At 36.4% G+C, this 13,520-nt stretch overlaps 1 pseudogene; it reads left to right on the top strand.

The window, feature by feature from the left end:
- The first annotated feature begins 6,393 nt into the window (after nt 1-6,393).
- Nucleotides 6,394-7,354, top strand: LOC131648956 (uncharacterized protein At2g29880-like; annotated as a pseudogene).
- Nucleotides 7,355-13,520: the final 6,166 nt, after the last annotated feature.

Below are 13,520 nucleotides of genomic sequence, written 5' to 3'. Positions count from 1 at the left end.
AGTGTGAGCTTGGATGACATAACTGCATGATGGAGGTTGCTTACTCAAACTTGGTTTCACAATCAAGTCTATGAGAGCATTGAACTCTGGTTCTGTGAAGGGAGGAAGTTCTTTCAAGTGGCAGAAGAAGGAACTGAATTCAACAGCTAGATGTTAAAACACAATGTTTTGACATTTGGTTCAACATCAGAATCTTAGTTGGTGAAGTGGCACATCAACTTAAGATAAGAAGATCTACAGATTTGAAGATTAGATACTTCAAAAATATCGCTCTCAATACAGTTCTTTGGAATTACTGGGTAGAGAAGATGTTACATGTTCTTGTCTTAGAAAATCTAAGCTTGTTTCTATATAACATGTAGCTTGAAGTTCAAGTTTCACTTGAAGGGTCAGAATATCTTTGAGAGAAGTCTGATAAACGTGGAGAAGTCAAAAAGTGGCATTTGATTTTTTCATATGAGGATTTATGAAGGAGGTAATCAAACAGTGGCATTTGGTCTATCTCAGAAGTGGATTTGAAGGATCAAGATAATCAACATGTGGCAGCTGATTATTCTTGAGGATAGTCTTAGACAGATTACTTTTGGGCAGAAGAGTAATAAGTTGAAGACGAAAATGAGAAGTGGTCATGTTATGAAGAGCAACTCTTAAGGGGGAGATGTCAGTTGCTTTGGCAACATTTATGGCCAAACAGGGGGAGAAGTATTATGTGGTATTATGTGTCATTATGTGTCACCCCAGAACAACAAGAATGGTGGTTGTGTGTGGTCAATAATTCTATTTGCTTATCTTTGTGTTGATATGTTTGTGCTTGTGCTACTCTTGTGGTTGTTTGTTTGAGCACTGTGTGCATAGTGGTGATGTATGCTGTTTGTTTGTATTAGCTTGTGTTTTTGTGTTTTGGTTATCCGCTGCAAGTTTTTCTCTGGTATGGTGTGACAGAATGTTTTAGCCAAAAATTTGCCAAAGGGGGAGAATGAAGGTGTCTGCATGTTGGCTGCATTTTTTGGTAAAACATATCTGGTTGATATTGTGTTATGCAGACAGCATATGTGTTAAGCTAATACAGGTTTTCCGTTGGATGTCATGCTGGATGTCATGACATCAGTATTTGACAGCAGTTGATGTTATATTTAACTGTCACGCGCCTGCTGAGCTGGAATATAAAGATTCAGTAAGTACTCAACAGATGCAGAATATTCTATGGAATATTATGCAATCCTAAGTGGCGCAAGTTTAAAGGTCAAGAGAATCAAGTCAGAATATTGAAGATTATGCAGTTTCTAATTATGGAGACAAATTAGGAAACTTATGATTGAAGACCTTGTTTTTAGCAGAAAGTTTTATGTGATTTGTAACAGCAAATAATGATGTGATTGTAAGCCCAAGTCCAGTTGGGGATAGGTTAAAAATAGGAAACTTTGTAACCTAGTTTATGAAGCTAGCCGGCGTTTAGAAAGATGTAACCATTAGGGTTAGCCGTGTAGGTGAACCTCCCGGTTTGTGGGAAGGTCACTGATTTGTGCCTCGAAGCCTGTAGGTAAGAGGTTTATTGTATTCACTCAGAAGCTATGAAGCAATGAGTGAAGAGTGTGTTCTTGGAACGACTCCATTATGTATATTTAGATTGTTGGTGATTAGGCCGTCGATGCAGTGGCTGAGTTGTTGACTGCTAGACATCATTGCTGTGATTGGGAGTGGAATGGAGATATTCCATATCTAGGGAGAACCTAGGTAGATGGTTTATTGGGTAGTGATTAAGTGAGGAGTCGTAAACTGGGAGTTTAGCTCTGAATTGATACTGCTAATAGTGGACTTCATCCCTGGCTTGGTATGCCCCCAGAGTAGGTTGATTGAACCGAACTGGGTGAACAATTCTGTTGTGTTCTTTGTTTTCGGCACTGTTTTATTTTGCCTACCTTGTCTGTTTTATAATGTCAGATCAGATGTCACGACATCCATATATGACATCTGAGTTCTGTCTTACCAGAATTTCAATTGGTATCAGAGCAGGCATCCTGTCTGTTTCTGGATGAGATCCATGGGGGATACTTTCTGGTTGTGTACAAGGTAGAAGATTGTTTGAACAAGGAGTGTTCATATTGTATGGTCCCTTGAAGTGGAGGATGGACCTATTTGTGTATGACTAGACCAACCTGGCCAAAAGGAGAGAAAGAAGCTGGAACAAGAAAAATTCAAAGAATTCATGCGGGAGTGAAGACTTTGGAGGGCATTGTTCAGCCTATATTCAGCATAGAGAAGAGTATTGTAAAAATCTTCATGCGGGAGTGAAGACATTGATAAGGTTACCTTTGTGCTCAAAGCTCCTTATGGTCAGGAAACTTGGTTAAGTCTGTTGCTTGGTGCAGAAGCAAGCAGTGTGTAGGGTTGAATTACATTCAATCCTTGGATGTCATGCTTACCATAGATTCATGGAGTAAGCATTGTGTAAGTTCTGTTGAAATATGAATGTTTTCCGCTGCATAGTCTCTGATACAACCAACTTGCGTTAGAAGGAGTCTAGGGTTATGTATATTCAACAGAATGTATGGCAGAACTTTACAGCTATAGTAACAGTGTCAAAGATACTTGAGTTCTCTCTCAAGTCCACTCATAAAGGCATAGTTTTATAGAGTTGATGGGCATCAATTGATCAATGATTCCCATATCTATCTGAATATGTGAACCTTGAAGAGTTTCAAGGATGATATGTTCCAAGAAGATGGAACTAATGTAGTACTGGTATGCAGCTATCAGTTGAAGAACAGATGTTCTGGTGCTAAGCTAATATTGTGTGAGAACATTGGCTTGGAACCTACTCCTGGTCTGGAAGAGGAGACATCTGATTATAAGTTGATCAGGACACGATCAACAGAGAGATAAGGTTTAGACTTATCTGCTGAAGATTGATTTATGGTTATACAATTATAGTTTCTTCTATTTCAAGTTACAGAGTGTGGCAATCTGAATCTTGTGTAGCAAGCAAACTGAAGATTCTAAATTTGGAAACTGTGACAATTCCAAATGAATGGTGCTTCAAGGACAAACATCAAAGATGTCCTAAATTTGTATAACTCAGGGGGAGTAAGAGAGTATGAAGATCAGCAAAGACAATGTTATTCTGCTTCTAATCAAATGGAAAGTCTCTTAAAGACTAATCTTTAAGCCAGAAGAACAATGTCATTCAAGATGTAAGAACATAACTCAAGACATGTTTTATCCTTGAAAACCATCAAGGATCATTCTTTGGATTATCATCTAAAACATGTATTGATGGTGTGTATCACTTGTTCTGATTTAGTGCATGTTCCAACCATTGCACAAGTCCACCTGATGAAGTTCTTTTTCCAAATAACATCTCTTGATTAAGACATCTGTTAAAGTCTAGGTATGTTATTTTGCTCAGGTTTCTAGAGTCTTTTTTGTTTCATACTTTTGAGTCTTGTTTGAGTCCCTCATGTTCTTCTTTCGGATATGAGTTAAGTCCAGAGTCTAGGTTATGTTTGTCAAATTGTGACAAGCATAGGGTTTAAGGGTAATGTTCATACATTGTTAAGTCTGAGGTCATTCTTTGCAGTTGTTTTGCAAAGATATTCTTTTCATTTTTAGAGTCTTGTTTCGAGTCATGAACACATTTTGTTTCTTGTGTTCTAAGTCATTCCATAGAGGTCTATTGTCTCTATGGATAGTCCATCATTCCAAAGTCATGAAGCTGACTGTCTTGTGTTCTGAATTATCCAAAATAGAGGTCTAGTTCTCTATGTTTGTAAATGGATAATCCAAGTGTTTACTTGACTGTTGACCTGTGTCACATGGGTTCTGGTTGTTGTGTGACACATGTGTAAGTAAAGATTCATCTCTCTCAAGGTGAATCTAATTGGGAAAGGATTTAAGATCAATTTCTATATGTGCCAAGTACAAGTATTTAATTGATTATCCTTGGAGTTCATGACAACTGATGTTCTTAAGGATGTTGGAACATCTCTTCTTCAAGATCCTGTATAGGAAGAATAGTGCATTTGTTTTAAGATCTATCTCTTTTGTGGCAGCAAAAGCATATGATCTCTGAAAAAGGTTTCCAGGCAAGAAACATGTTCAACTTTGGAGTGTACAAGAAGAAGAAGACATCATAATCTTGATGGTGGTTACGTGGATCAGTTTATTTATGATCTAGGTAAGGAAGTGCATTGGCTAATGCACACTGTGGAGTCAAGAACAAGTGGAAGTATTCTTGACATCATGGAAACAACTTTGCTCAAGAAAGTGGCATCCTTGGTACAGCTAGAGGGTTAGTCTCTAACTAGTCCTTCTGATGACTCATGCATTAGAGTGTCTGATGTCTTTGGAGAAGAAGCAGGGATTCATCAAAGTGTGAGCTTGGATGACATAACTGCATGATGGAGGTTGCTTACTCAAACTTGGTTTCACAATCAAGTCTATGAGAGCATTGAACTCTGGTTCTGTGAAGGGAGGAAGTTCTTTCAAGTGGCAGAAGAAGGAACTGAATTCAACAGCTAGATGTTAAAACACAATGTTTTGACATTTGGTTCAACATCAGAATCTTAGTTGGTGAAGTGGCACATCAACTTAAGATAAGAAGATCTACAGATTTGAAGATTAGATACTTCAAAAAGACCGCTCTCAATACAGTTCTTTGGAATTACTGGGTAGAGAAGATGTTACATGTTCTTGTCTTAGAAAATCTAAGCTTGTTTCTATATAACATGTAGCTTGAAGTTCAAGTTTCACTTGAAGGGTCAGAATATCTTTGAGAGAAGTCTGATAAACGTGGAGAAGTCAAAAAGTGGCATTTGATTTTTTCATATGAGGATTTATGAAGGAGGTAATCAAACAGTGGCATTTGGTCTATCTCAGAAGTGGATTCGAAGGATCAAGATAATCAATATGTGGCAGCTGATTATTCTTGAGGATAGTCTTAGACAGATTACTTTTGGGCAGAAGAGTAATAAGTTGAAGACGAAAATGAGAAGTGGTCATGTTATGAAGAGCAACTTTTAAGGGGGAGATGTCAGTTGCTTTGGCAACATTTATGGCCAAACAGGGGGAGAAGTATTATGTGGTATTATGTGTCATTATGTGTCACCCCAGAACAACAAGAATGGTGGTTGTGTGTGGTCAACAATTCTATTTGCTTATCTTTGTGTTGATATGTTTGTGCTTGTGCTACTCTTGTGGTTGTTTGTTTGAGCACTGTGTGCATACTGGTGATGTATGTTGTTTGTTTGTATTAGCTTGTGTTTTTGTGTTTTGGTTATCCGCTGCAAGTTTTTCTCTGGTATGGTGTGACAGAACGTTTTAGCCAAAAATTTGCCAAAGGGGGAGAATGAAGGTGTCTGCATGTTGGCTGCATTTTTTGGTAAAACATATCTGGTTGATATTGTGTTATGCAGGCAGCATATGTGTTAAGCTAATACAGGTTTTCCGTTGGATGTCATGCTGGATGTCATGACATCAGTATTTGACAGCAGTTGATGTTATATTTAACTGTCACGCGCCTGTTGAGCTGGAATATAAAGATTCAGTAAGTACTCAACAGATGCAGAATATTCTATGGAATATTATCCAATCCTAAGTGGCGCAAGTTTAAAGGTCAAGAGAATCAAGTCAGAATATTGAAGATTATGCAGTTTCTAATTATGGAGACAAATTAGGAAACTTATGATTGAAGACCTTGTTTTTAGCAGAAAGTTTTATGTGATTTGTAATAGCAAATAATGCTGTGATTATAAGCCCAAGTCCAGTTGGGAATAGGTTAAAAATAGGAAACTTTGTAACCTAGTTTATGAAGCTAGGCGGCGTTTAGAAAGATGTAACCATTAGGGTTAGCCGTGTAGGTGAACCTCCCGGTTTGTGGGAAGGTCACTGATTTGTGCCTCGAAGCCTGTAGCTAAGAGGTTTATTGTATTCACTCAGAAGCTATGAAGCAATGAGTGAAGAGTGTGTTCTTGGAACGACTCCATCATGTATATTTAGATTGTTGGTGATTAGGCCGTCGATGTAGTGGCTGAGTTGTTGACTGCTAGACATCATTGTTGTGATTGGGAGTGGAATGGAAATATTCCATATCTAGGGAGAACCTAGGTAGAGGGGTCATTGGGTAGTGATTAAGTGAGGAGTCGTAAACTGGGAGTTTAGCTCTGAATTGATACTGCTAATAGTGGACTTCATCCCTGGCTTGGTATGCCCCCAGAGTAGGTTGGTTGAACCGAACTGGGTGAACAATTCTGTTGTGTTCTTTGTTTTCTGCATTGTTTATTTTGCCTACCTTGTCTGTTTTATAATGTCAGATCAGATGTCACGACATCCATATATGACATCTGAGTTCTGTCTTACCAGAATTTCACTGATTAATAATTTGGTTATACAACAAGAATGGAAAAAACTTGCTCACGAAAGAGAGAGCGTAGACAATGGTCTAAAATGGAGGATGAAGACTTTCTTGATATATTGATTGAAGATGTGAACAAAGGTCAGAGATATGACAGCGGACAATTTAAAGCACACACCTTAAAAATGGCCGAGACAAAATTGGAGGAAAAATTTCCTGGATGTGGAATAAAGGTAAAACCACATATTGAATCTACTATGAAGATTTATGGAATAATTTATGATATGCTAAATCAAAGTGGATTTGGTTGGGATGAAAAGAAAAAAATGATTAGTGTTGATAGTGATGAAGTGTGGACTGAGTATGTAAAGGTTAGTGGATTTGGTTAATATTTATTCTTTATTGATTTTTTACTTATAATTATTCTCTATGATTACTTGAACAAATATGTTTGTTATTCTTGTGTAGAATCATCCAAATGCAAAAGATTATAGATATGCTCCAATCCCACTTTTTGACAAACTTGTCCATGCTTTTGGAAAAGATCGTGCTACTGGTAAAGGTGTTGCTCCCCCTGCTGATAATATTGAGGATATAAATAAATAAATAGAAGAGCTATTTAACGATGAAGAGGATGATGTAGAAATGACTCCGTCGCTGTCTAATAATAAATCTAACAGGAAGTTTGACAACAAAGAGATACATTTCAACAAAAGAAACAAAGGAGCAAGTCTAATTAGTCAAAGTATATCTGAGTAAGGAAAGAATGTCGGGACGGTGATTGAAAAAACCTCGGAAAGATTGGCTGAAGCTGCAAATCGTCTAGGAGTCGGTAAAGATGTGTTTGATGATTCAAGAAACATCCTGGATGAGTTGAAGAAAATGGAGCTAACAGAACAAGAGTGTTTTGTTGCCGTTGATAAAATATTATCTGTGCCACATCGTTTATACATATTTTGGGGTTGTGTTGATGTTGATGACCTCTCGCATTTGTTAAGTCATTGATGTAGTGATTTCAATACTTTATAATGGTCTTGTTTGACTTTATCTTGTTACTTTCTCATTGTTTTGTTGCTACTTTTACATATGAAAATTTAAATTTGATACAATTTAAATTTTAATGATGTTTTTATTTATAATTATTTACTTATTTTAGTGCTATGAAAATTTTAATTTAATTTTAGCATTGTTTTTTTATATAATCATATGAAAATAAATATTATCCTGTTACTATCATGTGCGTCCAAACACATGATAGGATAAAATAATGTTATCTAGTTTCTTATCCTGTGTTCATCAAACACATGACAGGATAAATGTCTATCCTGTCACTATCCTATCCTGTCTCTATGCATCTCTTTATCCTATCCTATCTCTATCCTATCACGCGCACCAAACGAGCCCTTAATTATTTTGTATTTATGAGATTGTAACATGTGTTAGTTCTATGAATCTAAACTAGTATTACTTCTTCGCGTTTTTGCTAGTGCACCTAATTAGAACCTTAAGGATTCCGGGAGACTAACAATGATTCGTGGAAAACAGAGAATGCAACATGTTTCTTACTCCCTTCATTTTAGCAAATAAAATATGTTTCAAAATGCATGTCATTATCACTTTTTAATGTAAAAATTGTTGTTATTTTTTCAATCGTGTCCTTCGATCATTACTCTATACACTACTTCCAACACATTTATAAGGTAAATTTAGTAAAAGTGTAATGTCTTATGACAATATTATTACATTTCTTAATCCGTGTGCAAAAATTTTAAATGACAATCATTTTAAAACGAAAAAAATAATAATTTAGTAGATGTTTATTTCTTGTAAACTAAATTTTTTGTACAATCAAATAACAATAAGAGGAAGATAAAATCTTGAAGTTTTACTATCGAAAACAGGATTAGACCCCTGCATGGACAAAGGGAATGAACTAAGTATAAATTCGAGTATCATATCTCAATTTATTTTCAATTAAAATTATATGATGTTCAACTTTTATTGAGAATTATAAATATTCTATTTTTGCCTAGTTTAAGGACAAAGTTGATGGTTATCCTTAAGCAGTTTCTTGATGATTGGATATAGAGCTATTAGTATGTACTTATAGGGGAATTCTCATTCCACCCCTATATCTTCTCAGTGGCCTCTGGCGCTATTCCTTTTTTACCCGCAATTTTCGGAGATGCATCTCCGAACGCACCATATTTCGTTTTTTAGAAATATGTGAAAAGTTCCAAGTCAAGTGTGTCCTTGCTTTGGTGGACAGCTTAGGGTACTTGATAACTCTCTCAAGGAGCAGTTGGTTCTGGATTTGTAAAAGATGTCTGGAATAATGAAGAGGATTTATAAGTTTGAAATTCAAACTTTAAGTAACCCGAAACAAATTTAACTGCTCTTCCACTGGTAGATGTTAGTGCAAAAACTTACCAAAATTCATTCAGACAGTTTTTAAAGACAAGTTCCACTGGTGGATGTATAGTGGAAAAACTAACCAAAATTCCTCCAGACATATTTGAAGTTAATTTCCACTTTTGTCTATGGTTACTTTTATCCTCGTTAACTTTGTTATATTGGAACAACACCCATGACAATTATTGTTCATATTTTCCAACAAAAGTCAAGACTGATTTTATAGTATGAAGTCATACTCGGCTGGTATGTACAACCAGGAGTATATAGTAGTGGTTACCCTACATTGTGGGAAGATGAAGTTCCTTAGAATTCTTCATCCTGTGCTTCAAGGTTCATCTTTAACTGAAGCATTGTTGTCCATAACAAGAGAAGTATTGGACATGTTCATGGATTAGAGCTGCAGTAATATAGTCGGGGAAGTAAAATGTCAGACAAACATGTTGTGACATTTTAGTATGCTTGACAGGGCATAGATGGTTAAACCAAGTAAAGGTGATTGGTGTAATCATTTGATCTCAAGTTTCTCAATGTGGACTCTGAGAAATTATGGGGAGTCTGAGAGAATTTATTTTTCTCTGCAGAATCTGAAGGGGTATTGAGATCAGCTAAGACAGTGTACTTCTGCTTCTAAACTTATGGAAAGTCTTTCAAAGACTAATCTTTTCGAGCTAGTGGGACAATGTCGAACAACAAGTCAGGACATATCTCAAGACATGTTTTCTCCTTGAAGACCAGCAAGGATCAAGATTAAATGTTATATCTAAGATGTGTATTAATGGTGTGTATCATGTGTTCAGACTTCTGTGCATGTTTTGGAAACTGTCATTTCCAGAAAAATCCGGTTCTGATGAACTTTCTTCTTCTATCCGGTGCATAACCCTACCAGGTGCATTTTTTTATGAAGTAGTGTTTCTTGACCAAGACATGTGTTATAGTCTATGTGCGTTATTTTTTGCTCAGGTATTTAGATTCTCTGTGTTTCTTTTTCTTCTTCATATTACGTGTGTTTGTTTGTGCGTTCTCATGTCCTTCGTTCGGATATGGGTGTGGTCTTGAGTTTGGTTTTGTGAAGTTTATGTTTGTCAACTTGTGGCAAACATAGGGAAAAAGGGTAGTGTTCAGACATTGCTAAGCCTGAGGTCATATCTTTGCAGTTGTTTTGCAAAGATGTCGAATAGGTTGCCCTATTCAGTGTCCGCACTTGTTTGTAGTTTTCCTTCTTTCTACAAATATTTGCTTTTGTGTCTTGTGTTTTGAGTCATGAACACACCTGTGTCCTGGGTTCTAAGTTATCCAATATAGAGGTCTAGTTTCTCTATGTCTGTGAATGGATAGTTCAAGTGGTTGTTTGTATTTTCTTTAAGTTTCCTCTTGTGCTCTGAAAGAGGATGTCGTGTTTATCTGAGTTGTGGCATAGTTCTCAGTTTGAGGAGGAGTATTTGGTATTTTCTTCCTCATGTGCACCATGACTTCATGTTTCTCCTTCTATGTGAAGTTGGTGTCTGTGGTGCTATGATTTCGGTGCTATACTGAGTTCTTCTTCTTAATAGCCTTTGTCTTTTTCTGGCTAAAAAGGGGGAGAAGTGGTTATTTATGTTATCTCTGGAGAGCATCTTTTAAGGGGTAGAAACTATGTGTTATCAGTGGGATCCTTAAAAGAGAGAGAGAACATTGGAGTTGGGACTGTGAAGAAGATGTCCTAGTATGATGATGAGACATCATAGACGAAGACTGAAGACTGTCACAAACAGTGACTTATCTGAAGACTTCAAATTACTGCTGCTGTACTTAATTGTTAAAACCATTGTATTTGTTTAGCTTCTGTAATGCAAAGGTTGTATAAATTAGTTTTAGCCAAAAATAAGCCAAAGGGGGAGATTGTTGTTTCTCTATAATTTGAATTGGCATTATGTTTGGTAAAACTAATATAGCAGTAATTAGTCAAAAATAAACCATTGAGTAGGAATTGTATTTGTAAGAGAAAACAAGTTCAAGATCTACTTGACAAAAGAACATGTTGTGTTGAAGTATTTCAACATCTCAAAGTAACATGTCAAAGAAGATGTCGAAACATGTTCCATTCGACATCGCGCCTGAATCAGAACGACTGTTGATTGAATCTGACTCAGCAATTAACAACAATGCAGAATATTACTAACCAATATTATGCAATCATAAGTGGCACAAGAAAGATCTGGAAGAATCAAGTCAGAATAAGTTTGAATGAAGACTTTCTAATTTTGGAGATTAATTAGGAAGATTTGATTGAAGACCTATTTTGTAGGAGAATCTTTTGGAGATTTGTAACAACATATTTGTTGTGATTAGAAGCCCAAAACCAGTTGGGTACTAGGTTATAAATAGAAACATAGTAACATAAGAAGCCAAGCCAACCATCATGTAAATTATAAGGGTTGTGTTGGTCGATGAACCACCCGGTTTGTGGGATGGTCATCGTGTTCTCACTCAGAAGCCTTTAGGTAATGAGTTGAGTATTGTTCTTGGAGGAAGCTTTTAAGCAACTCCAAGTATGTGTTCTTAGCCTAGAGTAAAGACTGAGTATGGAGGAAAGTATGGCTTCCAGCCCTGCATAGGAGTGTGTCTTCTCATCATGGAAGTGTGTCTTCTATTCTGTGGATACAGGATTATGGAAATTAGGCCGTTGGTACAGCTCATAGGATTGGAAAATGTACAACACCATTGCGATGGTTGGAAGTGGGATGGGTTTCTCATATTTAAAGGGGATCTAGGTAGAAGGGTCATTGGGTAGGGATTAAGTGAAGGGCTGTAAACGGGGGAGTTTAGCTCTAAATTAATACTGCTAATAGTGGACTTCATTCCTGGCTTGGTATGCCCCCAGAGTAAGTGTGTTTGTCAGCGAACTGGGTTAACAATTCTTGTGTGCACTTTACTTTTCAGCAACTACTTTAATTGTCTTTATCTTGCATATGTTATTGATAACAGACCAGATGTCTCAACATCCTATGGGACATATGAGTTCTGCTATACCAGAATTTCAATTGGTATCAAAGCAGGCATCCTGTTCTATTTTCTGGATGAGATCCTAGAGAAGATACTTTATGGTTCATGTGCAAGAAAGATAGTTGTGCTGAAAAGTTGTATGGACTTGGTCAGTTCATATGTTTAAGAATAGTCCCTAGAAGTGGAGGATGGACTATTTGTAACAAGGTGTGTGGTGACCTTATCTTGAGGCTTTCAGGAAAGCAGAGACTCATGTTGTGCCTGAAGCTTGGTGGAGGAGTTTTTCAATTATTCCACTGCATCTCATGGAAAACTCCTGGTGTGTCCCTTGAAGATATATCATACTCTGTGATATGTGGATGGTATTTGATGATGATGAAAATGAAATAAGTTAGGGTCTTATTTATAGTGGAAAGATTGATGAAATGTTAGTAAAAAGAGTTGTTGAGGAGTATTGGTGATCGGTGTACGTGTTTAATGCATTGCATGCATGCAATACGGAATATCCATGTCAATTGGCGACATAACTCAATCTTAAAGAGCCATCGCCAAAGTTAGGGTTTGGTCCTTCATCAAAAAATATATATATCAAAGTCAAGTATTTTATTTTAAAAAGAATCACTTCAAAATTTTCTAGCTAAAGGTTTGTGATGATGAAGATGTTGAAAATATGTATGTTAGTCACAAACATTCTGGATTCAACTATATTGATTTGTATATTTTACTATAACATCCTCAACAATCTCAAAAATCTTATATTGTTGAACAATCACAAATATTTGATCAAGCTAAATTTGAAGTTGAATTAGAAGCAGAAGTCGATGTCGTTGATGATGAAGAAGAAGAAAGTGAGACACATGTTGAACCCCAACACTGAAGATGGCGATCAAGAGCAATTGCCTTCAAGTCATATAAATTGTTCATCTTAGCATATGACAAACTTGAACTTGAATCAAGATGAGCCATCCGCATATATTTTTTACAACTCATATATGTAGTCGGAGGGTGAGTTAAAAATGAGAGACAGATTTTGCACAAAAGAAGATTGCACGCGAGCTGTAAAAAAAGTTTCACATGGATAACTTTGTTGATTATACCGTAGATCACACTAATATGGGGATGCATGTCATTCTGTTTTGTAACGAGCTTTGCATGTTTCAGCTGACAACATCTTATAGGAAAAGAAGTGAATCATGGGAGATAAGTTCTATGGACCCACCTCTCAGTTGCACCATCAGTCATCTTCTACATGATCATCGTAAACTGAGTTAGAAAATAATATGTCAAGACATTTTGCCTCTTGATAGCAAGGACCCGTCATTAAAGATGAGTATAATAATCTCCCATATTGTTACATGATACAATTATACTCCCTCGTACAGGAAAACATGGATTGTGAGTGTAACACCCCATAATTTCATAAATTAATTTAATTGGAATTTAAATTAATTATTTGGGATTACTTAATTAATTGGATTATTGGGAAAATTGTGAAAGGAAGTAAATGGGCTTTGTGTGGTGGTTGGTGAAAGGGAGGTGCTATTTGAGTAGGCCTTACTAACTATTAATCTATTTTTCATAAAATAGAAGAGTTTGTGAAAAGAAGAAAATAGAAGCAAAAGAGGAGAAGAGCAAGAACGTGAAAGGGCAAGAGGAAGAAAAGAAGAGATTCAAGATTTTTGGCTAAGGTAAGGGGTGACAATCCATTTAGCCTATATTATTAGTTTAGATATGATAGAACTGATTTATGTGTATTGTTCATGTCGATTGAATG

Source organism: Vicia villosa, linkage group LG2 (genome assembly GCF_029867415.1).
Source record: "Vicia villosa cultivar HV-30 ecotype Madison, WI linkage group LG2, Vvil1.0, whole genome shotgun sequence".
NCBI lineage: Eukaryota > Viridiplantae > Streptophyta > Magnoliopsida > Fabales > Fabaceae > Vicia > Vicia villosa.
The sequence above is the reverse complement of the archived record's forward strand: the minus strand, read 5'-3'. Positions and strand labels throughout refer to the sequence as shown.